General features: G+C 43.0%; 1 long non-coding RNA gene across 1 annotated transcript in view; it reads left to right on the top strand.

Moving 5' to 3' along the window:
- The window catches only part of LOC123462983, a 58857-nt gene that overhangs the window by 7842 nt on the left and 23914 nt on the right, over positions 1–27101 (top strand). The window contains exon 2 of the long non-coding RNA XR_006638609.1: positions 20845–21057. This is a non-coding gene — a long non-coding RNA (uncharacterized LOC123462983). The remainder of the gene's footprint in view (positions 1–20844; positions 21058–27101) is intronic.

Genomic DNA, 27101 nt, shown 5'->3' with positions numbered 1-27101 from the left:
TACAGAGGCTAATTACAAAATTTCCCAAGAGATAATAAATATTAAACTCTAATCAACACATGTGACACAAGATAAATAAAGAGGCATATAACTTAGCATTGATTCCCGTATGGAGTACATATTTATCTTTAATTATCTCCCATCTGGGAATGGGGTAATTATTATCTGTTACATTTATTATTTATACCTAGAAGCACCAGATTTTAATTTTGTACAGGACTGGCTCAGTTTAAGCTGTTATCCTAATTTATTTATAAATTACTCTCCTTTTATTCCCAAAGTATCCTGGATTTGATGGTAAATGTCAAGTGTTCCATTTACTTGAAATTTTTATTTCATGAAAAAGGCAGACGTAAGAAAAACACTAGCAGGGCTGGGGAAATGGCTCTGTGGTTAAAGAAGCTTCCAAAGCCTGCTGGCCCAGGCTCGAGTCCCAAGTTCCCACACAAATTCAGATGCGCAAAGTGGCATGCATCTGGAGTTCATTTGCAGTGCTAGAGGCCCTGATGTGCCCATTCCCTCCTTCCTTCCCTCCCTCCATCTATCTATCTATCTATCTATCTATCTATCTATCTATCTATCTATCTATCTATCTCATCTACCTATCTATGAAAGCCACTAAGAGCAAAGGTAAAGAGTTAAGAGGGGCTAGTGAGATGAAAAGATTGATGAATATTAGAAATCAAAGAATAAGGCCAGGTATGGTGGTACATGCCTTTAATCCCAGCACTTGAGAAGCAGTGGTAGGAGTTCGAGACCACCCTGAGACTACATAGTGAATTCCAGGTCAGCCTGGGCTACAGCAAAACCTTACTTCAAGAGAGAGAGAGAGAGAGAGAGAGAGGGAGGGAGGGAGAAAGCAAAGGAATAAACACAATTCATTACACTGAGCATTAACACTTATGTCTGAGCTTCCTGACAGCCAAACCAAATGGAAAAAAAATGACAGAAGTTACATATCTGTCATCTTGTAATATAAGCAAGAAACTTGATTTTTCAGAAGAGGTAAACTTTTTTGGTATTCACCTTTAAAAGAAATGTATCACACTGCCCTTTCTTTAGGATCATCAGACAATGGCTTCAACATACATGTTGTGCCAGCCACTGTGCCCACCTAACACAACTGTCTTCAAAGATGCTAAGACAGAGCCTTGGGAGATAGCCCAGTTGGTAAAGTGCTTGTCTAGCAAGAATCAGGACCTGAATTCAGTCAAGGTAAAAATGGCCAGCATGATAGCCAGTCTAACCCAATTGGTGAACTCCAGGCCAATGTGAGATGCTGTTTCAAAATAGATGGGTGGCCTTTCTAGATATGACACCTGAATCTGTTTTCTGTCACACACACACACACACACACACACACACACACAGAGAGAGAGAGAGAGATAGAGGACATGCTGAAACATTCAATGGCCATAGTAGTAAGATTATTGTTCTGTGAACTCAAAGAAGAAATAAGAGATAATATATATATATTGGTAATCTCAAAAAGCATCTTTTAAACTGGGCATGTGGCATACACCTTTAATCCCAGCACTCAGGAGGCTGAGGTAGAAGGATGGTAGTGAGTTTGAGGCCAGTCTGAAACTACAGAGGGAGTGCCAGTTCAACCTGGACTAGAGTGAGAGAGACCCTGCCTCAAAAATACAAAAAAAAGGGCTGGAGAGATGGCTTAGCGGTTAAGCGCTTGCCTGTGAAGCCTAAGGACCCCAGTTCGAGGCTCGGTTCCCCAGGTCCCAGGTTAGCCAGATGCACAAGGGGGCGCATGCATCTGGAGTTCGTTTGCAGAGGCTGGAAGCCCTGGCGCGCCCATTCTCTCTCTCTCCCTCTATCTGTCTTTCTCTCTGTGTCTGTTGCTCTCAAATAAATAAAAATTAAAAAAAATACAAAAAAAAAACCTTCTATTCTTAGCCTTAAAATAATTTTAAGCAGCTGCATGGAGATCCGGCTTGTGCAGCGTTTGAGGTGAGGGCTCCAGATCCTGGCTGCAAGGACGGTTAAAATGAAACAGAAGCAAAGCCCCAGTGACTTCTTAAAGCAAATCATTGGATGGCCAGTGTTAAAGTTAACCTCTGGTGTGGCTTATTGAGGGGTCCTGGCCTGCCTGGATGGCTACATGAACATAGCATTGGAACAGATGGAGGAATATGTAAATGGGCAGCTGAAAAATAAGTACGAAGACGCATTTACTGGAGGAAACAATGTGCTGTACATAAGTACACAGAAGAGGAGGATGTGACCACCCCAGAGCAGTCTTTCTCAAAGTTGGATATATTTTTATGGAATGTTTTCCTATGTTTTAGTTCTTTGGTGATATGTTACCTTCTGTAATAGTGGTTGGTCATTTTTCCTTGACATGTGACTATGAGAGGTGTTAAATGGTGGATAGAATTACAGACTTTTGCATCTACATTTATTTTCTTTTCCTCGAGCAGTGAACAGAATGCTGAAAAGCAGACAACGTTTCTTCCTGTAGAATGGTTGTACATCACGTTTGAGCAGTGCCATTTCATTTGATTTGCTGATAAGCATGGTGCATATGTGGACATGTAATCAAAGCATTCTCAAGGTGTAAGAATAATAATAATAAATTTTGAACATGGCTAAAGACCTGGTCCTCAGCTCCAGATTCTATGAAGGGCTGAGAAGAGTTAAGTGGCAAGCGTTTTCAACTGACAATTTGCTTCTTAGGGGATCTGGCATCACCTGTAGACTTTGGTGGACACTGACTTTTGTGGATACTGCCACCTGGCAGATAGAGGGCAGAAATGCTGCTAACCCCTCTGCAATGCACAGGGAAACCACTTAGAACACACCCATTCCAACTAACATGTCAATAGCCCTCAGCTGAAACCTACTTTAGAGTACCTTAGTAAAAACGGGATAGAGACATCATTTCTAGCTTGGGTCAAAAGAAAGAGCTTCATGGAGAATTGGGTTCCCCCTGTCCTCCCTAGTAGAGCTGGAAGATGTCTCTCCTTAGGTCCCAGAAATATTGAGGAAAAGAATTTGGGGAAAGGAATTAGGGAGGTGAGAAGAGTCAAGGCATGTCATAGGATACACTCCACAAAAGGAATTGCAGAGGAGCTAGTTCAACTAGAAAAGAAGGAGGCTCCATGTGGACAATAAGAAACAGAGCCAGAGGACATGTAAGCTTGGGTCAGGGTTTCTGTTCCGATGTTATGCTCCAAGATCCCTAAATGTTGCCAGTACACTTTAAAACCACACAAATCAAAGGTAGCATAAACCTTCATGTTCACAGAGCTCATCTTCCCAATACCAGCTCATGGGGTACACACGGATATATACATGGTTGGCTTCCTCTCCCTACAGCATTTTTTTTTTACCACTTACCTAATGGGGATTCACTGTTACTCAATTTTAGATCACATTAAATTTAAAAATGTGTGCCTACTTGAAAATACAACCATCAAAGCACAGAAAATTCTGAACCACTGCCGTAATTATATGACATCGTAGGCATCTCCATTAAGAAATATTATTCTGACCCAGTTCTCTGTGTCATGCTGCAGGCTGTCCTTCTCTTGAGTCATGGGATGCTTTGTGAGGAAAGACTACAAAGCAGAGTCCCCCGATATTAGCTATCTCACCCCTTAAAGTTCAGCCAGGAGTGGGACAAAAACCCTCGTCACTGTATTGACATGTTTACCTCTGGCACAGGAAAATACTGCTGTTGCCCAATTCCTCTTCCCAGTTGATTCCCTTGCTGGAGACATATATTTTATGTCTTCCTTTGATGGGCTACAAATAAATTAGCACAACTCCACTAAGGTCTGCCAACATATATGCATTACTAAAGAAATCTGAGATGCTGAAAAATGATGGTAATTTATCGTCTCCCAATACGTTCTTTTTTAAGAACCAAATAAATATCATCAGCAGGTTTATATACCTGACATATTTATTGCAGCATTCCCACCGAACACTTCCCATTGTCATATGTTCTCACACATTGTTTTCACAAATTGTGTTTTGAAAGAAGTCTAGGGAAATTCAGGCCAGAGAAGCAAGATGTTATCTTTTGGATAGGATGAGTCCCCTCTAATGGAAGAGGATGATCCAGTCAGTGGTTTGGAGGCCAATGAACTCCAGTGGGTGTGATAAATCCATGGAATGGGAATCCAGGATTTTGCACTGGAGTCAGCATGAACAATTTAGTCTTGTTCCAAATAAACACAGTGTATCATTATTATTATGGGACAAGTGTGACCATCTGTTTGGTCAAGATTGCCCTGTTTCATTACAGGCAACTGATGAGGAGAAGGGATGGTTATCACAAATGGATCTACGACAGATGTAGCACGCCAAACCCATTCCCCAGCTACGTCTGTTTGGATAATGGGTTTAAGAAATAAATTTAAATATTATTTATTTATTTGAGAGAGAGGGAGAGAGACAGAGGGAGAGAGGAAGAGAGAGAGAGTATGAGCACATCAGGGTCTTTTGCTGCTGCAAATAAACTCCAGACACATACACCACTTTGTTCATCTGGTTTTAAGGTCCTAGGGAATTGAACCCAGGCCTGCAGGAGTTGCAAGCAAGCACCTTTAGTCATTGAGCCATCTCCCCAGCTCTAAGTAATAGTTTTCAAAACAGAAAACTTCACCTTCTTATAGAAGGTGTGTCACATGTGCAGAATACCACATGGTTCCCTTCTAACTGCATCCACGGAGCTGTTGCAAAAAATGTCAATACTGGGGACAGCTAGTCTTCTTTGTTTTGAAAGAAATATTGTCTATGTCTTAAGTCCTTGTGTGGGTGACAGGAATCTAAATATTACTTACAAACTATGAAAATGATCTCTGATAGGTCCTTAAGTATCACTTATGATGACATTCTTCACCACCTTTCTCCTAACTCAATCTGACATCTCCTCAGGTGTCATTCACTTTGCACGGATACAGAAGTAACTTGGCTATTTTTCATTGGTTTGAATGATAGGTCTGCAGTAAGTTACAACCACACAAGGCTTTAGAGAGCATTCAGTCCTCAGATAAGACATTGCATGAGTTGCTCAAAATCACACACCTAGACAGTGCAGAGCCTCCAGGCTTGTGGACCTTTGGGAAGTGAGAGTGTCTGTCTGTGGCAGCACACATTCACTACACTTGCTGAGTAACTTTCACAGGCCAGCAGTCGATCTGGGATCACCTGATTCTGGCTATTAGATGGCTTACCATACAACTATGCTGCAGAACTTGGTCATAACTGAGGCAGGATGTGTAAGTTCTCCTTCAAGAAGTGTCCTTAGAACAACCTTCCCTTACACCAGGCCCAGGAATTCTCTTCAGCAACAACAAGTGTTATTCAGCACTGTTAACAGCCACTCACGCATCTGATGTGGATGTGAATAATCCACTCATCACAATATTGTTACAATGAAGAAAATGTCATTGTACATCATCAAGACCCACCCTACTAAGGAGACCTAACACATGGACTGCATATTGTTTGACTTACTCAACAATGCCTTAGCACCTGAAGGGGGCACTCTTCTAGTTTGGAAGGGAATTGGAGTGACTGGCTGATCAACCTTGCAGGTTTAGAAAGCCCCACTTAGAAGCAACCTCAAGGGAAGATGAGCAGAAAGCCAGGGAGAGACACCATCCACCCCATCCCGTAGCTCTGCGGCCTATTTGATGCTGATGAAATCCTGACAGCATTTGGAGTGAGTGTTACACAATGTGCAAATATCACAAACATTTACCAAAGACCACATTCCGAGATTTAAAACAAAATACAAGAATAAAAGAGTTTCTTCCAATTTTGCTCCCAAGGGATCTGAAAAGCATTTCAAACAGGTCCAGTAAGGCATTAAAAATAATTACCCAGCAGATCACTCACTCCCTTGGTTGTTTTAATGTGCTTTTGTTGACAAAGAAAAAAAAAATGCAGTTTTATAAACCTCTGCCTTGGAACATCTCTAAAACAAAAGTACTTGGGTGACCCCCAGTATGACAGAGCAACAGTAACTAAGGATGTGGATGAGGATGAGGCTGAAAAAATAAAAATAAAAGCCAATGATGCACATTTTAATGTCAGGCCTAAAATATTATATCATTAAACGCACATAAAATGCTCAAGTTCAGAAACAGGCATAATCTTATTGGGAGAATTAGTAATCTTATTTAAGAGAATGTTGAGATTTTTCAGAGTATAGTATCAAGCAACTCTTGTATTGCCCAGTTGGCTATGTGGGGTGACATCTTCATGTAATTCAAATGTGCTCTCCTCTTTCCACACTTCCTTCTCTTCCTTTCATAATAATTATTAACCACACTTTTGTTTAATTTGGTGTGTGTGTGTATGTGTGTTTATGTTGCGTTTGTGTGTGACTGGGAACACACACATGCCACAGCATTCATGTGAAGGTCAGAGGGCAACTTTCAGGTGAGCGCTCAAGGCCTTGTTTGAGGCAAGGTCTGTCATCACTGTGCCATTTGCAAGCTTCTGGAAAACTCTCCTGTCTTCACTTCCCTTCTTGTCATAGGTGTGCTCACCAACTTGGGATCTAGGGGTCCCAATTTAGGAACTAAGAGTTGTGTGGTAAGAGCTATATCCACATCCCAGTCCTAGCTATCACTTCTTGAAGGCTAGGCGCTCTCTTCCAATTTCTTTACTTCCTACAACCACTGCTTCAATAAGAGATCATTGTCACCATGTCCTAGATGAGAAAACCAAGGCTGTGAAGACTGGGCTGGCCACCAGCTTTAACATCCAAACACAGTCTAGCCAGAGCTGCAATCATCCGGTCAGATGATATAATTTCCAGATTCCAGAAGGAAGTAAGGTGGGAGACAGCTAAGCACTGGGGACATACTTCAGCACCTACCTCTGGCATTATTTCTCCTCAGAGTTCAACCTGTGATCCAAGCCGATCATATCAAGAGCCACTGACCAAAGTGGAATTTAGTACATTTGCCATAGAATGTTCCCACCATACAACACCAACAACAGGGCTGGAGAGATTGCTTAGAGGTTAAGGCGCTTGCCTGCAGAGCCTAAGGACCCAGGTTCAATTCTCCAGTACCCACATAAGCCAGAGGTACAAGCTGGCACATGCATCTGGAGTTCCTTTGCGGTGGCTGGAGGCCACCATGCCTGGGTTAAATATTTTTTTCTTAATGAGCATATTATAGTATATAAAAATACAGACCTGGAGGAAGAGATTGAATTATTACAGGGCACAGTATGTTGTGGCCCTGGAAAGAATAACTGGGGCCAGAAACTTTTTTGTGTGTGAGTTGTAGCCTTGTGATGGAACCAGAGTTGGGTGGCCAGGGATGATTTCCATGGTCTGCTGAACACCAAAGATGAGCCTGGCTCGTGGCCACAAATGCAGTCAGTGAGCCTCACTTCCATCAACTCAAGGCTGCTCTGACTTTTGATATTTTAAACAATAGAAACGAAAGGGAGGAGGAAAGAGAACAATGGTGCTTTGACAAACAAAGATAGAATCTGACAATTCAGATAAAAAAAAAAAAAATGAAGGCATGGACTAACATCCTTCTGCCACCCGCCAAGCAGCAAGTACCACATGGGAGGTTTCCAGCAAGATGGCAGTCTAACCGACTTGACAGTGGCCATTAGGATTCAGCAATGGTGTTGGCTGTTTTCTATAAAAGGATACTTTTTCTAAGACTGCAGACATAGTTAGTGTTAAATACACACGCTTGATATACGTGGCCACAGCACACTAGAGATTTAGGAAGGAAGACTTGGAGAGAGAGAGAGAGACTGAGATTGTGAAGCTTCATAAAAGAGTGTTCTTTTGTCTTCCTGGAGATATGCTAAGATGGTTCAGATACCGTTCTGGCCAGTAAAGAGGGCTAAGAAGCCTCTAGCTGACCTTTGAAGCATTGTAATCCTCTAAAACTGGAAATTAGGAAGATTCACTCTTGATCTTGAAATATCATTTATAAAAGTATATTATCATGCACCGGTAAGAGGGTTTATGTGAAAGTGCATGTGAGAAGTGCAGCTATTAGCATGCATGCCATTCCCCACCTTGACCCCAGCAGGAATGTGTAAATTGTAACGTGTGGAATGCAGCGACCATGGCCCTGTTTCATAAATCTGCCTGGCAATGAGCATCACAAGGTCTTGTGTGAAACAGGCCTAGGGAGGGAGAGACAATGAATCAGCTCACAACCTGGCCATCAACAGTCTCTGAACAATGCAGTTTAATACTGTTTCCTGACAAGGGGAGCACCTTCTCATGGGTTCCATCCCAGGAACAGACAGTCGGTTCATTCATCTGTCCATGGTAAGTCCTGCCGAGGGTCTTAAATGTAATCCTGAAGAGAGTGGAAGCTCCCAAAAGGACCTGACTGACTCCTTGTGGTGCTGAGTCATGCAGCTGTGGGAGCAAGTGCTAAGATCCAGAGGAGGAGAGGACTCACCCATGGGAGCCCGAGCCCGCCCCTGGGCTGCAACTTACTCCTCCTTCCTGTCATCTTTGTGGAAAAGTGGATTCCACATGTTTCCTCAGAAACAGACCTTTGTCCTCCGCAGCAGTTAAGCAATGATCATATCAAGACTGGCATACCTCAAAATTCCTTCAGCCCCCAGATCTGCTTCATATTAACCTCAGTTGCTACCATTAATTTTAGCATTGTCCATGAAGATTTACAAAAACTGATTCTCAGGGGCTGAGATGGCTCTGCAGTTTAGGCACTTACTTGCAAAGCCTAAAGGCCCTGGTTCAATTCCCCAGTACTCACACAATGCCAGATGCACAATGGTGCATGCATCTGGAATTTGTTTACAGTGGCAGGATGCCCTGGCACATCATCTCTCTCTCTTGTTGCAAATAATTTTTTTTAAAATTTAATGTTTCTCTGCAGGCCTGGTTGGCACACACCTTTAATCCCAGCACTCAGGAGGCAAAGGTAGGAGAATCACTGTGAGTTCAAAGCCAGTCTAAGACTACAGAGTATGTTCCAGGTCAGCCTAAAAATTCTAACCCAAATTTTCATATTAAATATTTCAATGTGTCCTCATACTGCTAAGACACATACCCTGCCATCTGGTGTATTGTCATTCATATTATCATAATTCATTCATCAAGGATTTACATATGATGGTGTGGCAGATGTGAAAGATACAAAAACAAGTACATAATATGGACATCTCCATGCTCCCAACCTAGATCTAACTCCAGGGTGGCTCTCACAAGGCCAAAGAATACTGTCTCCACCTGTGGTAGGCAGTTGTGGTCTTCCAAAGATGTCCCCACCCTGATATGTGGAGCTTGTGAATATATTGCCTGCTTACCAATGTGTGTGTGTGTGTGTGTGTGTGTGTGTGTGTGAGAGAGAGAGAGAGAGAGAGAGAGAGAGAGAGAGGGAGAGAGAGAGAGGCTTTGCAGATGTAATGATGTGGACATCCTGACAAGGGAGAGCATAGTGGGTTATCCTGATAAGCACAATGTCACCACAAGAACCCCCGTGGCGCTGAGAGAGGACCAGAGGCCGAGACGTGAAGACACAGCAGGGTGAGTGGGGCGGTTGCTGCCAGGGGCCACAAGCTGAGGAAGGAGAACAGCCCGGGAGCTGAAAACAGATTCTCCAGTGGAGCCCCAGAAAGAAGTACACAGTGATATATGTCTAGTTTTAGCCTAATATGACCTAGTTAGGACTTCTGATCCACATACCTGGTAAAGTATACATTTGGGCTTTTTAAAGCCCCTACCTTTATGTCAATTTGTTATATCAGCAATAGCAACAAGGATAATTCCCTCTCCATCCAGGTCTAAGCCCAGGACAGATACCTTTAATCTCTCAGAGTTTCCCATTAAATCCCAAAGTAGCCCTGATTGTTTCAACCCAGATGCCCACTCTCAACCAACTGATGAGAAGTAACTCACTTGTCATCTGATAGGATCTGTACTGAAATTTGCCCCTGACTATGACCCCTCTGGCATTACTATATAAGCAAATACTAATTGCCTGGGCATTTCTTTCCTCTTCCTTTATATTTGGTTCCCAAAGCAGTTCGCTAAAATTTCTGTGTGCCCTTGGCCAGATCAGATACATCTCTGTGTCTTGAGAGGACTTCCTCTGTAAATGGAGAGTCATGATAATGTGTATCTGTAGGGTTACGGTGAGGACTCAATGAACTGGACACGAAAACACTAAACCTGGCGCGTCATAGGTGGTCTGTGGTGATGACAGCTGTTCTCCTGCACAGGGTCTAACATGAAGCTCTTGACTCACCCTGTCTTCAGACTGGGTGTCAGGTGACAGCATGCAGTGGAGAGAAGATTGAGGAGGATCATGACAGTTGAAGTGGGAAGACATGAGCATGCCTAAGAGAAGTCCGAGACGTGAAATCAGTGAGGCCTGGTGGTAGCTTGCCCATGGGAGATGAGATGTGTATCTACAAGGACACAGTGTGGAGCTAAAGAACAGCATATGAATGTGGAATGACAAATACCCTTATTTTCTTCTTTGCTTCCCTCCCTCCCATATTTTCTTTGTGATGTCTTCCCTCTCCTCCTCCAGAATCAAGACACATCAGATAAATGAAAACCAACCAGGACTGTCATGATTCACCAGGTGCAGGATCTACCTGGAAAGGTGTAGAAAAAAATGAGGCTTTCCTTCAACCCGCATTTTGACTTGTGCTAAACCGTGGAGATGGCTTGTGACTAGGTAGAAAGAGGAAGTGTGAGATGAGAGAAAAAAAAACAGCATTAAAATGTCTGAATTGATTTTTTTAATACAAATAAATGTCTAGCATAGCCATACATTAAAAAAAAATGCTGTTCATAAACTTGAGGTTGAGTTGTAGATGGGAGGCGAAGAACATTGGAGATGGAGGGTAGACTGTTGCCAGCTCTGACTTTGCGCCTGGAAAGCCTGGTAACCTTCGGGCTCTACCTGTCCTGCTAGAAGTTTGTGAGCGGTACCTGCCTTTGCGTTCACATACCTGCTAAGTCTCTAGGAAATCAAACCTAGGAGCTTTGCTGGCACGTGGCCTGCCTCTCTGCCCACAAGCTTGAGGTAAATCAAAGGGGCCCCTGCCCCCAGAAGGGCCCTCTACCCTGTGCCTCTGTCCTCTCAAAGCGGCTCCTATGAAAGGCCAAGTATTTGAATTGCTGGGCAGTGTAGTGTACTCTGGCACACATCCACGTGCCTCCCTCACTTACCAGTTCTGCCAGGGTCTATGACTTGCCTGTGCTCAGCAAAAGGGAGGAGAGGCAGGCACACTCTGAAACAGTAGCGAGCCTTTGCTCAGGCTCAGTTCAATTTTGAATACAATGTCGAGGAGAGGCCTGCTTGGCTTGCGCCATTCTTACTGATGCACAGCTGAGCGCTGTATGGATAGGCCTAGAGGCCAGAGATGGGTAACATAGGCCAAAAGCCTTAAAAGGACTTGGAAAGGAGAATTTCAAGGGTCCCTGTCCCCAGCATGCTAGGATTCTGGCTTTTGGAGCATCTATCAATGCTGGAGAGGAGTGAGCATCATAAGTGAGTTTGGCATAAAAAGTAACCCAACTGTTGGAATGATTTGGAATCGGTTTGCACATTTCTTCGTGTGTGTGTGTGTGTGTATGTGTGTCGCATGTGTGGTTCCGCGTGCTGTGGTGTGTGTGGTGTATGCACATGTGTGCAGATGCAGCGAGGAGGCCAGAGGAGGAGGAGTGGCCTCTCCATCACTCATCCATGTGTTTCCATGCCAAGGAGCGTCTCATTGACTCCAGAGTTTGTATTTTTGTAAGCCCTAGTGAGCCTCCTGTCTCTGCTCCCCACATGACCGGGGTTTCAAACGTAGGTGGCCATACCAGCTGTTTATGTGGGTCCTGGGATGGAACTCAAGTTCAGGAAGTGCTGTCATCTGTGGAGCCATCTCTCCAATCCCAGCCTTCACATTTTTTTAACAGCACACCCTTTAGTCCTGAGTGTCATTCTTAGGCTGCATTCTGGGGAAATAGCACCAACATGGATGCTTAGAATGGCAAAACATCAGGATCAACTTAAAGGTAGCACGGAAGTGGTTAAATAAATCTATACAACTATGACGATAAGTGCAGCTTCTTATGCACGGAAAAGAAATTACATCCCAAACACAACTTTAGGTGAAAATAATTACATTGAGTAAAATATACAGTATGGGAGGATATACTACATTTCTTGAACTGAAATTTAGATATGTCTAGTATGTTGTATAATATATATCATATCTGTTAGTGATTTATAGCTCTAGGTATAAATATAAAGAAAATGCTAAGAAGACTCCAGGCCACATTTTAAAAAATTATTTGTTCATTTTTTATTTATTTGAGAGTGACAGACAGAGCAAGAAAGGCAGATAGAGAGACAGAGAGAGAGAGAATGGCCAGGCCTCCAGCCATTGCAAACAAACTCCAGATACGTGCACCCCTTGTGCATCTGGCTAACGTGGGTCCTGGGGAATCGAGCCTCAAACCAAGGTTCTTAGGCTTCACAGGTAAGCACTTAACCACTAAGCCATCTCTCTAGCCCCAGACCACATGTTTAATAGGGTTAAAGCATCATAGTTCAATAAGGTAGTTACAGCCAGGTGTGGTGGCATACCGCTTTAATCCCAAGACTTGGGAGGCAGAGGTAGGAGGATTGCTGTGAGTTGGAAGTAACGCTGAGACTACAGAGTGAATTCCAGGTCAGCTTGGGCTACAGAGAGACACTACATCAAATAAATAAATAAATAAATAAACCCAGAAGACAAAAATAAAAAATTAGGTAGTTACCATCCTCTTTTCCCTCTCCCAAATCCCCCCTCCACTGAAAGCCTTCTTTCCAAGTAGTCTCTCTTCTGCTTTGATGTCGTTTTCTCCCTGTTATTATGCAAGTCTTGTGTAGGTAGCCTCAGCCACTGTGAGGTCATGAATTCCGTGGCCATTTTGTGCCTGGAAGACAGTACTATAAGCAGTCCTCCCCTTTTTCGGCTCTTACATTCTTTCTGTCACCTCTTCCCAAATGGTCTCTGAGTCTTGGGGGGTGTGATGGAAGTGTCTCAGTGCTGAACTGTCATTTCTTCTCTGGTGGATCCTGAGTCTCCTCACTGGTCACAGCTATCTGAAAAGAGAAGCTTCCCTACCCATAAATGAGAATAGCATTAATATATGGACATAAACATATTTAGAGGGCAATTTGATGGGCATAATATATCTACTTATCCAGATAACTGTAGTAGTTTCCCCCCTAAGGGTTATGACCTCCACAGCAATAGGCTTTTTATCAGGTTTTCAGTACCAGGCAGAAATTCCCACATAACAGACAGACCACCTTGCACCAGTTGATATATTCAGTCTGGCTGTCCTGTTGCAAAGCTTGCAGGACCTACTACTGGTTAAGACTATTGACTTTTCTCCCCCAATAGGCTGCATAGCTCTTCCAGCATCCTGACAGCTCATTAACAGGGAGGAGGTTCCCAGCTTAAGTGTAGTTTCATTTCTCAGTGACTTGCAGCCCGGGTATATGTGCCGATGGTAATAAGGTCTTTCCATCTAGTTCTTATGGGCAGTCAAGAGTCTTGACAACGGCCTGTGATGTTTGTGGGGGGGGGGGGCATCAGAAGCTTCCCTAACCAACAACTTGCTTGAAGGTACCCACCTTTTTTTCTTGTAACAATCTATGGCTTTATTCACCCACATAAGGTACTCGTACCCAAACTCTCTCTTTTTAAAAACATATGTATCATTTAGCTACTGAAAAAGTAGGTTTCTATATGGCTTATTCATAGTAGCTTTAGTTTTTTGTTTTTTATTTATTTATTTATTTATTTATTTATTTATTTATTTGAGAGCGATAGACACAGAGAGAGAAAGACAGATAGAGGGAGAGAGAGAGAATGGGCGTGCCAGGGCTTCCAGCCTCTGCAAACGAACTCCAGACGCGTGCGCCCCCTTGTGCATCTGGCTAACGTGGGACCTGGGGAACCGAGCCTCGAACCAGGGTCCTTAGGCTTCACAGGCAAGTGCTTAACCGCTAAGCCATCTCTCCAGCCCTAGCTTTAGTTTTGACTAACCTTCCTCCCACTCCCTCCTCTCCTCAATCCCCTCTGTGATAGTCAGGGTTCTCAGCAAGCAGAATTGGCAGCCAGGTGGGAGGAAGGGATTTCTTTCAAGCTTAGAGATCCATACTTGTGGAATAAATTGGTCCCCTTTACAATCCATGCAGAGAAAAAAGAAACCACCACCAGCACCACCAAAAGCAAGCATATGTACACACACACACACACACACACACACACACACACACACACACACGGAACCCCAGGCAGAGCACAAGCACTCTGTACACCTTTAGGCTGAAATTCAGATCTACCCCGCAGCAACACCTTAGGGCTAGACCCCAGATCTACCCACAGTGACACCTCCTCCAGCCAGGCAACTGGAAGTCCAAGTTACAGCTTTAATAAAACATTGGAGTCTACTGGGGAACATAAATTCAAACTACCACATCCTCCCTTCACCCCACTTAGAATATTTCCTCATTGGGAAACTTTTGAGTATGCTTCCAACAAATTGAGTATATGGTCTACTTTTTCAACTGGATCTAATTTTTAAACTGAATGTTTAATGAAATCTAAACACAGATTGCGCATTGCCAGTAAGAATTTAACATTCAAATACAGGCATGTAGTGAGTATAAAGTACACTAGGGGCCAGGAGTGGTGGCCCACACCTTTAATCCCAGCACTTTGGAGGCACAAGTAGGAGGATCACTGTGAGTTCGAGGCCACCCTAAGACTACACACTGAATTCCAGGTCAGAGTAGGCTAGAGTGAGACCCTACCTCAAAAACAAAACAAAACAAAAACTACACTAGGTACAGAAAAAAGTATGAAAATAATGAAAGACTCAACCATAATTTTATATCTTTAATTTAATAGCATGGATTGCATATTGAAGTTATTGTTTGGATACATTGGTTCAAATACAATAAATGACTGAAATTAACATCACATGTGTCTTCTGCCTTTTTAAATTTTTAAATACTTTTATTTATTTTTATATTACTTATTTGAAGGAGAGAGAAAGACCCAGAGACAGATAGACAGATAGACAGACAGATAGAAAGTGAGTAGCTGCAAATGAACACCAGACGCACATGACACTTTTTGCATCTGGCTTTATATGGGTACTGAGGCATGGGATCCCAGCTGTCAGACTTTGCAAGCAAGTGTCTTTAACCACTTTGGCCCCTTCTTTATAAAATGATACAAATGGCCTACCATGCAAAGCCACTGGGCCATTCTGCTCTAATGAGTCTAAGGGATGAGGGCCTGGCTAGACTTTCACTCTTTTTAAAACTTTATATATTTTTGTATTATTTTTGTTACAATAAGCATAGTCTTTAGTAGTTTGCAAACAACAACAAATACTTTCAAATAATTTAAAGTAAAAGTTAATTTCTATGATATATCCTGATATCAAGAGAATTGAGATAATCTCTCTAGTTCTTTGTTTGTTTGTTTTGAAGCAGGATTTCACTCTAGCTCAATCTGACTGAACTCACTTTTAGCCCAGTCTGGCTTAGAACTGATGATTACATGATGATCCTCCTACCTCACTCTCCCAAGTCTTGGGATTAAAGGCCTGAGCCACCATGCCTGACTTAATTCTTTTTTTTTTGTCTTTCCCTTGTTTTTTTTTTTTTTTTGTGATATTATATCTCAGGATCTGAAATAAATGTTTTGCCATCAGGTGACTATAAAATAGAACTTTCCTGGTGTCTCTCTGATTTACCAGCAGTTTCTAATTGCCAGACCCTTTTTTTGATTACTGCTATCATTAACAAGGTACCCCCTACTTGACAGCCATCCCAGCTGTGCTAGGAAAGAATTGTTTCTCAGAGAGTAGGAGTTAAGCCCAGGAGAGCAAAAATAAAGTTGGGGGGAGGAGATAAATAACCCTTAAAGAAATCTCCCTTCTCTCCAGTTCCCTTCTTACCCCATATCAAGATTCCCCAAAGCTTTGGGGATCTGTAGCTTTAGGCTGAACTTCCTACCTTACTAAATGACAAGGCCAGGATTTGAGTGTTCCCCACACAGACACGTCTGTGCTCTACATAAAGATGTCTATGCTACACATAAACACGCTCTGGCTGTAACAATATCACTTTCAAAGGAGCACTAATCCGCTGAAGTCATCCAGTCAGAAAACATTTGCTTCTCCATGTCTTGTGCCTGAGCTGTGTGTGTGAAAGAGAAGGAAATAGGAAGGGAGGAAAGAAGGGAGAGGAAGAGCAATTGTACTTTGATAAAACTGGACTTCGCAGACATAAAACTAGTCCCTTGGCTCTTGCTTGTCATGGCTGCACTCTCTTACACTATTTATGCTCTGCTGAACATGTGAATTCTGTTCTTTCTATACAAACAGCCTTGCTCTGTTACTAAGGCTGGCCTTGAACTTCTGGCCTCAAATGATCCCAAATAGCTGAAGTAGGTATGTATCATCATATGCAACTAGGTAGTACCATCTTTGTTCCTCTTGAACATTTTACAGTTGATTAATTCTCCATAAAGATACATTGTAATAAAAAGCGAAGTCGTTTGCCTACACCACCAGAGGTTGTAAAAATCTAGGGGCCATGCCAGGACATGGTAGTACACACCTGTCATCTCAGCACTCAGGAGGCTGAGGCAGGAGGATTGCAAATTTCAGACCAGCCAGAGATAAACCTCCTCCATAGACACTGACCCACATTTCTTCTGGCTCTAGTTCTCAAGGTAACCAGCTCTGAGACTTCATGAATGTCATCTTTGTCTCTGTTGATGCTCTGCTGGCTGTTTCCTGTCCCCAGCGTCCTTTGCTCTTACTTCTCTGAATTACGCTGCTGGGTTGTGAAGAAGGAGGGCACAGCCAAGGACTCTCCCATCAGCTCTTTACTGCAGTCTCAGGACTGGTGACATTTCAGTGCCATGCAGAAACTTCCATCCTGTTCTGCACCTCACTTATGCTTTGCTTGACATGCCTTTACTCACAGAATTCCAGAACCAGTTTCTGTTATCCTTGCTCTGGTAGGAGAAGCAAGCCTAGTTTTTTATTTTTAGTTTATATATATATATATATATATATATATATATATATATATATATATATATATATATATGTATAGAGAGAGAGAAAAAAAATGGGCACACCAGGGCCTGTAGCCACTACGTACAAACTCCAGATGCATGAACCACTTTGTGCATCTGGCTTTCTGTGGGTACTGAGGAATTGAGCCTAGGTCCTTTGGCTTTGCCAGCAAGTACCTTAACCTCTAAGCCTTCTCTCCAGCCCTAAACTGGCATTAAAAAAACTCATTTTATATATTTAAGACAAAGAGGCAGATAGGGAGTGAGAATGAGTGTTTTAGGGCCTCCAGCCACTGCAAACAAACTGCAGATGCATGTACCACGTTGTGCATCTATGTGGGACCTGGGGAACAGAACCTGGGCCCTTAGGCTTTGAAGGAAAGTACTTTAACCACTGAGCAATCTCTCCAGCCCTATAAGATGATTTTTAATTCAATATATTCATGGTAATAAATGTCAAGTATTGTACAGGGTCATAATTTCAGTTAATCAGTTGCCTCTTGGTGAATATTTTGGCTGCAAAATTTTCACTATACCTAAATATTTATGGAATTTTTATGTGCCTATTACTTTCCAGGGGTTTTACCTGAGTCTTCAATATCCAACAAATAACCTTGATTCTTCCTTAGTAATTAAAGAATAAGATTTATCAGGGCTGGGGAGATGGCTCAGTGGGTGAGGTGCTTGCCATGCAAGCATGATGACCTGAGTTCAGATACCTAGTACCCACATAAAAATTCAGGGTCTTGCAGCACACACCTGTAATCACAGCTCTGGGGTGGTGGAGCTAGGAGGAGCCATAGGGCTTGGTGGTTAGATACGCTATCAAATCAGTGAGCTCCGGGTTCAGTGTGAGACCTTGTCTAGAGAAATAAGACAGAGAATGATTAAGACACAGATGTCAAACTCTGACCTCCATATGCATGTGCAGAGGTATGCATATGCATTCTGATACACATGTGCACCCACACATACAAACTGGCATGTGCACATTCGTACATACCACACAACACACACACACACATATTCAAAAAAAAGAAAGAAAGCCTATGTTGGGCTGGAGAGATGTCTTAGCAGTTAAGGTGCTTGCCTGAAAAGCCTAAGGACCCAGGTTCAATTCTCCAGGTCCCATGTTAGCCAGATGCACATTGTGGCACATGCATCTAGAGTTCATTTTCAATGGCTACAAGCCCTGGTATGTTCATTCTCATTTCCTCCCTCCCCCCCGTCTCTGTATCTAATAAATAAATAAAAACAATTAAAAAAAATTTAAAAGCCTGGATTTTCTTTGCAAATATATGAAGCAATTCAAACAGTTTTCAGTGTTCCTCAGGTACAAGCACAATGTGTGAACAAGCACCTAGACTGACCAGATCAAATGCAGGGGTGTTCCTTAACTTTATGCCAATTTTTACTTGATTATCAGCTGCCTGGAAGGGTAGGGGTAGGAGATGGGAAAATGTCTATACAGGGCTAGAGAGATGGCTCAGAGGTTAAAGGCACTTGCTTACAAAGCCTGATGGCATTGGTTAGATTCCCAGTACCCATGTAAAGCCAGAAGCACTAAGTGGCACATGTGTCTGGTGTTAGTTTGCAATGACAAGAGGCCCTGGTGCACCCATTCTCTCTCTCTCTCCTTACAAATAAATATTTTTAAGTCTAATGCTCTGTAATAAATGATTGGGTTGCTCATTTCTTTTGGTGCTGGGGACAAATTCTTGGGACTCACACATCAGTCTACCACTGAGATACACCCCTAGTCCTGCTAATGCTTCATTGAAGAAGAGCTTGTTAGCGAGGCATTCTTAGTGGTGCATGCCTGTAATTCCCACACCCACGAGGCTGAGGCAGTGGAACTGCTGTATGGTGAGGTCCTGTTTCCAAAGAAGACTAGCTTGCTCTGCTGTGGCGGAGGGTAGTGCTGGAATCCACTGCTCCCACCACAGCCCCGACTATGTGGCCAACACATCAAGTAGGTAGGGTTGTGGGGCCAAAGGCAGAGTTCCAGGTGCCCAGGAGTCACAGGGAATAGGAGAGGAGGGTGCTGCCTGTCAGAAGCCCCCACATGCAAGGTTAAAAAAAGGAAACCTTAACAAATTGCTCTCTCAATAGAATGGGAGCCAGGGCTTGGCTGTCTTCATGCTGGATTGGCCTCTGTCTCCGAGCCAGCAGAAACGCTCAGATCCACTCCACCCTCAAATCTGATGTTCCCCTTAGTTACGGGCCGGTGATTTCCAGAAAGATTATTTTCTGTTTCTTTTCGGCTGTAGCAACCTGCTCTCTTAAATAGCTTCTTTATCTGGTGAGGTAATTACAGTCTGTGACTAACAGCTGCAGTTCATAAACACGCGTTTTACCGTTAGGGTCAGTAGTTCTTGGCCTTTTCTGAATGGCAACTCCCCCAGCTGAGCTCGGCACCTCTCCTCCCGCACCCGCTGCTTCTCCCTGGTGCAGTTTCCTGTGGGAGGCGTCTACTTTCCCATTATAAAAGAGGTCACACTTTTATTAAAATTGAAAGTCCAATACCGAAACATGCTTCAGGATGTTGGTATCTAGCCATTTTAATTTACCCTTTGACTTCTTTTTTAATGTTTCAAATGGTCTACAATGGGAAGGCTTTTCTTCTATATACAGGAAAACATGCCTTTCCAAAAAGCAATTCATAACTATAAAATGTTTAGAAGAAAACACAGGAGAAAATCTTCAGGATCTTGTGGAATAGAGGTTTTTGACATCAAAAAGATCAATTAGCAAATTAGAATACACACACACACACACACACACACATTTGTAGCCTCTGGATCTCTGAGGCAGGAGTGTTGAGAGCCTGAGGCTAACCTAAGCTCCATAGCAAGATGCTGTTGTGCCCCAGCCCTTCCAAACATAGAAATAGTGACAAAAATGTCCCAGCCACTCTGGAAGCTGGTTTGGTTGACTCTTGAAAGATAATCATACATATGCTTCTGAAATGACACAGCAATTGCTTTCCTAGTGGTACATCCCAGAGCAACGAAAATCACATCTAAACAAACACCTATACATGGGTGTTTGTAACAGCTTTATCTGTAGAAGCTCAAAACCAGCAGCCACCAAAATGTCTGTCGATGGTAAATAGGCAAACAGCAGTATCTATCTCCACATTACAAAACACTCCTCAGCCATGAAAAGTGCAACTCTCTGACATATGCAGCAGCCAAGCGCACCACGCTGAGCGAGAAGAGCTCATCTCAAAGGCACACACGTTGTGGTTCTATTTGTCTAGTTATTCCTGGTCTCGAAATTTACAAAGATGAAGGTGGGCAGCTGCCAAGGGTTAGGATTGGTGGGTGGGAACGGGTGTGATCCTAAAAGTCTAATAGGAGGGAGGTCTTTGTGGTGAAGAAATGATTGGATATTTTTATCTCAGCAGTAGTTCCACAGATTTACTAGGGACTAAAATGTCAAAGAGCTATACATTGTATCAATGTTAACCTCCTGTGTCCATTTGTACCCATTATGTAAGATTGTAACCAATGAGTTTTGGGAAACTGGGGTGCACAGGATCTCTATGGACTATCTTTAAAAGTTTCTGTGAGTCTATGATTATTTAAAAACAGAAAGCTTTTTGATTAAAAGTAATTCATGCTATTTAGGAAATTGTAGACTATGCAAAAAGTATAGATAGCTATTTTTATCATTTATGACCTTTTGATACTAGTTTTAAAAATATTGGGATGCATTGTTTAACTTATGTCTTATATTTTGTTTTCTCAGATAAACTTCAGATAACATAATGTAAGCATCTGGAGTTCCTTGGCTCCAGGGCTCTCACTACTCGCTTCACCTGCCTGAACTAGGATCCACAGCATCTGTATCCATGTGGGTCACCAAGGACCCTAAGCCATATGGAATGACTAGTCTGGGAGACTCCATATCTACCAAGCATCAGAGCAACTTGAGTGGTGGTTCAGATCCATCTCTAGCACAGTAATGATCAAATATCTTTCCCAAGGCCACAGTTTCTTTTCTTTTGAAAAAAAAATTTGAGGAGGGAGGGGAGAGAGAAGAGAAGGGAAGGGAAGGGGAGGGGAGGGGAGGGGAGGGGAGGGGAGGGGAGGGGAGGGGAGGGGAGGGGAGGGGAGGGGAGGGGAGGGGAAGGGAGAAGAGAAGAGAAGAGGAAAGGGAAAGGGAAAGGAAAGGGAAAGGGGAAGGGAAAAGGGAAGGGAAAAGGGAAGGGAAAAGGGAAGGGAAAAGGGAAGGGAAGGGAGGGGAGGGGAGGGGAGGGGAGGGGAGGGGAGGGGAGGGGAGGGGAGGGGAGGGGAGGGGAGGGGAGGGGAGGGGAGGGGAGGGGAGGGGAAGGGAAGGGAAGGGAAGGGAAGGGAAGGGAAGGGAAGGGAAGGGAAGGGAAGGGAAGGGAAGGGAAGGGAAGGGAAGGGAAAAAAGCATGGGTTCACTGGGGTCTCTTGCTGCCGTAAGAAAATTCCAGAAACATTTGCAACATTGTCGACCTATCCTCTATCCCCTGATCCAAGGGCTGGACCAAGACAACAGCTTGCAGTCTATGGGCATCTCCCTAGATGTAAAAGCCACTGACAATGTGCCAAGCACTGCCCCACACCTTTGCCTATGTCATTGCACTTACATCCCTCAGCAGCTCTGTGAGGGGATGCTTTTATCATTCTCATAAATGACAACAGATTCAGAAGCACAGGCTGGGAGAGTTTCAGAGTCTAGTTCAAGATCATCTCACCCTAAGTGGCAGGAACTGGGGTTCAGCAGTTGAGTCCTAGAGTTGAACTAGACTTCCTGGGCTCACACCCTGACTACCTCCTTGTTAGCTATTTGACTTTAATAGCTAGCAATGGAAGTTCTCTACCATTTAAGTCATGCTGTCAAAGTCAGGTCACTCTTTTGTCACAAGGCCATTGGCTCACCTTCCTGTAGAGAACTCTTCCCCAAGCCTAATTCTGGAGGATGTGTTGTCATGCTCTATGGGGACAGGGAGGTGATCAGCACTGGTTTTGGGTATGATGTGTGAAGACTCAGTCATGCAATACTGCTGATTCAGGTTGACTAGGGAATGGTTGCTCTGAATTATTTAATGCTGTGCTTATGTTTTCTGAGCAGATGCACATTGAAATAAGACGCCAGCAGTTCTAGGGAATCTAATCCAGTCTTTCTTCCTGTAGTGTCTGAAGGGCATCACAACGAGCTGAGGAGAGGGCTCAGTGGATAAAGCGCTTGCCACACAAGCATGAGGACCTGAGTTGACTCCTCAGAACCCAAGGGTGGTGGCATGTGCTGGCAATCCCAGGTCTGGGGAAGTAAGGACAGGAGACTCCCTAGGGCTCACTGGTCCTGGTCTAGCCAAATCAGTGAGGTTTGCTCCAATCTCAATGAGAGATCCTGTCAAAAAAATATAAGGTGGAGAGAAACTGAGAAACACACTTGATATCTACCTCTCACCTCTACACACATTTGTACACACATGGTTTCACTTGTATGAATACATGCACACACACCACACACATGTTCATACACAAAACAAAAGGAAAAGGACTATGGATCATGACCTCAGGGGAGTCTAGTGATAGAGAACAAGGACTAACTAGCCCATTCATTTTGGTTGTTCACTGATCCTAGTTTAGGAGTTGATGGTGCCAAACTGGGTCCTCCCCGCCACATCCTTTCCTATAAAAATAAACCGGCATGGTGGCCCACATCTTTAATCCTACCACTCAGGAGGCAGAGGTTCAAGGCCACCCTGAGACTGCATAGTGAATTCCAGGTCAGCCTGGGCTAGAGCAAGATCCTACCTTGAGAAACCACCACCAACAAAAAATATCTTGAGAAATGCACACACACACATACACACACACACACACGTGTCTACTCACATGAACCTTTGCTGACTGGGGGGTATTTGTTCAATAGGACTACCACAGTAGATGATGAATTGTGTCCTGCTCCTCTGCCAGTAAGGCTGGTGACATGTGAGATGCACTTAGTTCTTCTCACGTCCTCTGGGAGCATGAATGCTGAGACCACAAGGCAGAGCCCAGGCTGGAAACCAGACCTCTAACAACCAAGTTCTGGATTCAAGAAAAATAAGTTTTTAAAATGTATTATTTATTTATTTGTAAGCAGAGAGATATAGAAGAGAAACAGAGAGAAAGAGTGTGCCAGGGCCTGCAGGCATTACAAACTCAGATGCATGGGCCACTTTGTGCATCTGGCTTTATGTGGATACTGGGGAACCAAACTTGGGTCATTAGGCTTTGCAGGCAAATACCTTAACTGCTGAGTCATCTTTCCAGCCCAATATAAGTTCTAAAAAAATATTTCTTTGTACTGCACTGGTGCATTATAATTTAAATTATTACACTTTTGACCAAATGATGAGATAAAACATCCTAAATAGTAACTAAAGAAAAGTGCTCAGACAAGTAAGACACAGAGGTTTTTGGTGGAACAATTTTTAAATTTGTTGCTTTTAAATTTGAGATTTGTGTTATTACATTTTTTTTACTATGCTTTAACTTCACAAGTCAAGACTTTTCCACATTGAGGTTGGCTCTGTTGGCTCATGTTCAACAGTCTGGGTCTTCTTGTAAGTGAATCATCTTTGTGCCTTTTTCCAGTACTTCTTAACAACCCTTTCTGGTCAGAGTAAGGCCAGGTATTGAGGCTATTAAGTCAAGTAATACACAGCCCATGTGCTATGGAGACTGAAATGGAAGCTTAATTCTCAGTCATTTTCTCATCTTCACTGTCATTCTCCTTCTTACAATGTCACCAATCTTTTAAAAAATGTATTTATTTGTTTGCAAGCACAGAGAAATGGAAGAGGGACAGACAGAGAATGGACACACCAGAGCTGCCACAAACGGACTCCAGATGCATGCACCACTTTGTGCATTTGACTTTACATGGGTACTGGGGAATCTAACTTGGGTCCTTAGTCTCTGCAGGCAAGTGCCGTAACCTCTGAACTCTCTCTCCAGCCCATCACCACAGATAATGTTTCTCACGCATCCTATGGTTTCTGCACATGTGACAATGATCTATATTTAGCCCCATTTATGATATATATTTAATTCAAGCTGGGCGTGGCAGCACACGCCTTTGAACTCAGCAATCAGGAGGCAGAGATAGGAGGATCGCTGTGAGTTCGAGGCCACCCTAAGACTCTATAGTGAATTTCAGGTCAGCCTGACCTAGAGTGAGACTCTATCTTGGAAAATAAAACAAAAAAAAAGTCATGTGTCTCTATATGTAACTCCATTTTCCCAATATCAAAAATCCTGTTTATTATCTTTAACTTGGTTTCTCTTGACTTCTACCTTGGGCCTAGCAACCAGGCTGGCATAGCAAAGAGCTAAGACACAAAGGACCTGCTCCTCTCCAACACCTGTGCCATGCTCAGTGTTTGCTCTGTTCCATTTCTTCCAAGGTTGTTCTAGTCCATTTATCATTAGAGTGTTTATTAAATTATCTATTTATTTATTTGAGAGAGACACAGAGAGAGAATGAGCACATCAAGGCCTCTTATCACTGCAAACAAACTCTAGACATATACACCAGTTTGTACATCTGGCTTTATGTAGGTACTAGGGAATCTAACCCTGTCTGGCAGGCTTTGCAAGCAAGCAACTTTAACAGCTGAGCCATCTCCCCATCTCCCTAGAATGTTTTAAATCAACAAGTCATTATTATCTTCTTAAGCATTAACTTTCATAATTAGAGAACTAATGTCTACCTTTATTAGGGGCTTGTTGATAAAGTACAGTAAGTGTACCCAGACAATGGAACCTTCTCCCAGCCTTACAAAAACTGACAGATACAAATGATCAGGTATCTACCACCTATCAATAACCTAAATGAAAAGATAAAAACAAGTTGCAGAGCAATATATGCTGTGAAAACATATTTAAAATATATGTATGTAGCTGGAGAGATGGCTCAGCAGTTAAACGTGCTTTCTTGCAAAGCCTGATGACCTGGGCTTGATTCCCCAGTACCCATGTCAAGCTGGATGCACAAAGTGCCACATGCATCTGCATTTTGTTTGCAGTGGCAAGAGGTGCTGAAAAGCCCATATTCTTTCTGTCTTTCAAATAAATAAAATTAAAAATAAAATAAAACATTTAAAAATATTCATTAATATGAATAACACATGAACATACATACATATGTAAAAACATCATATCTGGATGGAAAAATGTTTTAGGAGAAACTAACAGTGGGGAGTCCAGTGAGAAGTCAGGAAAGAGGCAGAAATAAAGAATGTCATTGCAATTCTATACTATTGACTGTCTTGTCAATAATACACTCTTGTTGGAAAGAATGAACCACACAGATGTAGAGCTATTTTCCTAGATGTTTCAAGAGTATATTATACAGCTCCTGAACTTTTTTGTTTCCTGGCCCCTAATTTTCCTGTTGGCAAAATAAAATTTTGTTAATACTTTTATCCCTGCTTTTGTAATCCAGGAAATTAAGGCCCATCCCTTCTCCACTATCAGTTGCTTGTCCAGGTTCCCAAGACCCTGGGGATAATGAGCTTGTTCCAGATATGAGTAACTCCCAAGCCTCCTGTCTCTTTTAGATACACTTGTCTTTGGGACATCATGCTGACCCAGAGCATCCCCTGCAGAGTCTGAAGCCCTTCTGTCTTGGATAGCATGTGGCTCCTCTTTCCTAGGGTTCTGGAGAGCCTGGTACTTGCAAACTCATCACACATTGCTTTGAGAATGCTTAGTAGCATGAGAGGTAGATTGGTCCCTAGAAATTTTGTCTGGTAGCTTCTAAAAGAAATCCAGACAGGCATCCATCTGCTCTTATAAACTGGGAAACTGAAGCACTGAAGGCTGAGCAGGTATGTCCAGGTTCCTTGGCATTAAAAGTGAGGAGATAAGGCTGGAGAGATGGCTTAGCGGTTAAGCGCTTGCCTGTGAAGCCTAAGGACCCCGGTTCGAGGCTCGGTTCCCCAGGTCCCACGTTAGCCAGATGCACAAGGGGGCGCACGCGTCTGGAGTTCGTTTGCAGTGGCTGGAGGCCCTGGCGGGCCCATTCTCTCTCTCTCCCTCTATCTGTCTTTCTCTCTGTGTCTGTCGCTCTCAAATAAATAAATTAATTAATTTAAAAAAAATCTCTTAAAAAAAAAGTGAGGAGATAGTGTGGACAATGTAGTGGGACAAAAATTTGGATTTGGCAGAAGTTCTTGCTATATTACTTTTATTTTTTCAGTCAGCTGTTTTCATCCCCTGAGCCACAGTTTCCCTAACTGTAAAGCATACATTAAATCTGTCATCCAGGCCGAGGAGATGGTTCAATGGGTAAAACACTTTATGTGTAAGCATGACAACTTGAGTTCGCATCTCAGAACCCACATAAGGTGGGACATGCTGGTGTGCATATGCAGGCCCAGTGTGCCTGTAGAAAGATGGGAGGGGAGACAGGAGAATCCCTAGAAGCTCAAAGGCTACCAAGCCTGATGGACACAGTGGTGAGCAACAAGAGAACCTGCTTCAAACAAGGTTGAAGTTGAAGACCAACATGGCGCCTGGCTACTCAACTACATTTGTGCTTGTTTAATTTTCTTTTGCCCCAAACAAAAATCTCTTTTAGCACCATAGCCCATTTTTTTGATTGGCTTGTTTGATTCCTTATTATTTAACTTTTTGAGTTCTTTATATATCCTAGATATTAATCCTCTATCAGATATGTAGCTGGCGAAGATTTTTTCCCATTCTGTAGGTTGCCTCTTTGCTTTTGTCACTGTGTCCTTTGCGGTGCAAAATCTTTGTAATTTCATGAGGGTGCAGTGATTAATCTGTGGTTTTATTGCCTGAGCAATTGGGGTTGTATTCAGAAAGTCTTTGCCAAGACCAATATGTTGGAGGGTTTCCCCTACTTTTTCCTCTAGCAGCTTCAGAGTTTCCGGTCTGATGTTAAGGTCTTTAATCCACCCAAACAAAAATCTCGAAAATGTCTTTCAAATACTTTAGAATTCATCTCTTCACTCACAA

This window comes from Jaculus jaculus, chromosome 8 (genome assembly GCF_020740685.1).
Source record: "Jaculus jaculus isolate mJacJac1 chromosome 8, mJacJac1.mat.Y.cur, whole genome shotgun sequence".
NCBI classification, from domain to species: Eukaryota; Metazoa; Chordata; class Mammalia; order Rodentia; family Dipodidae; genus Jaculus; species Jaculus jaculus.
Note: the sequence above shows the minus strand (reverse complement) of the source record. Positions and strands in the feature narration are given on the sequence as shown.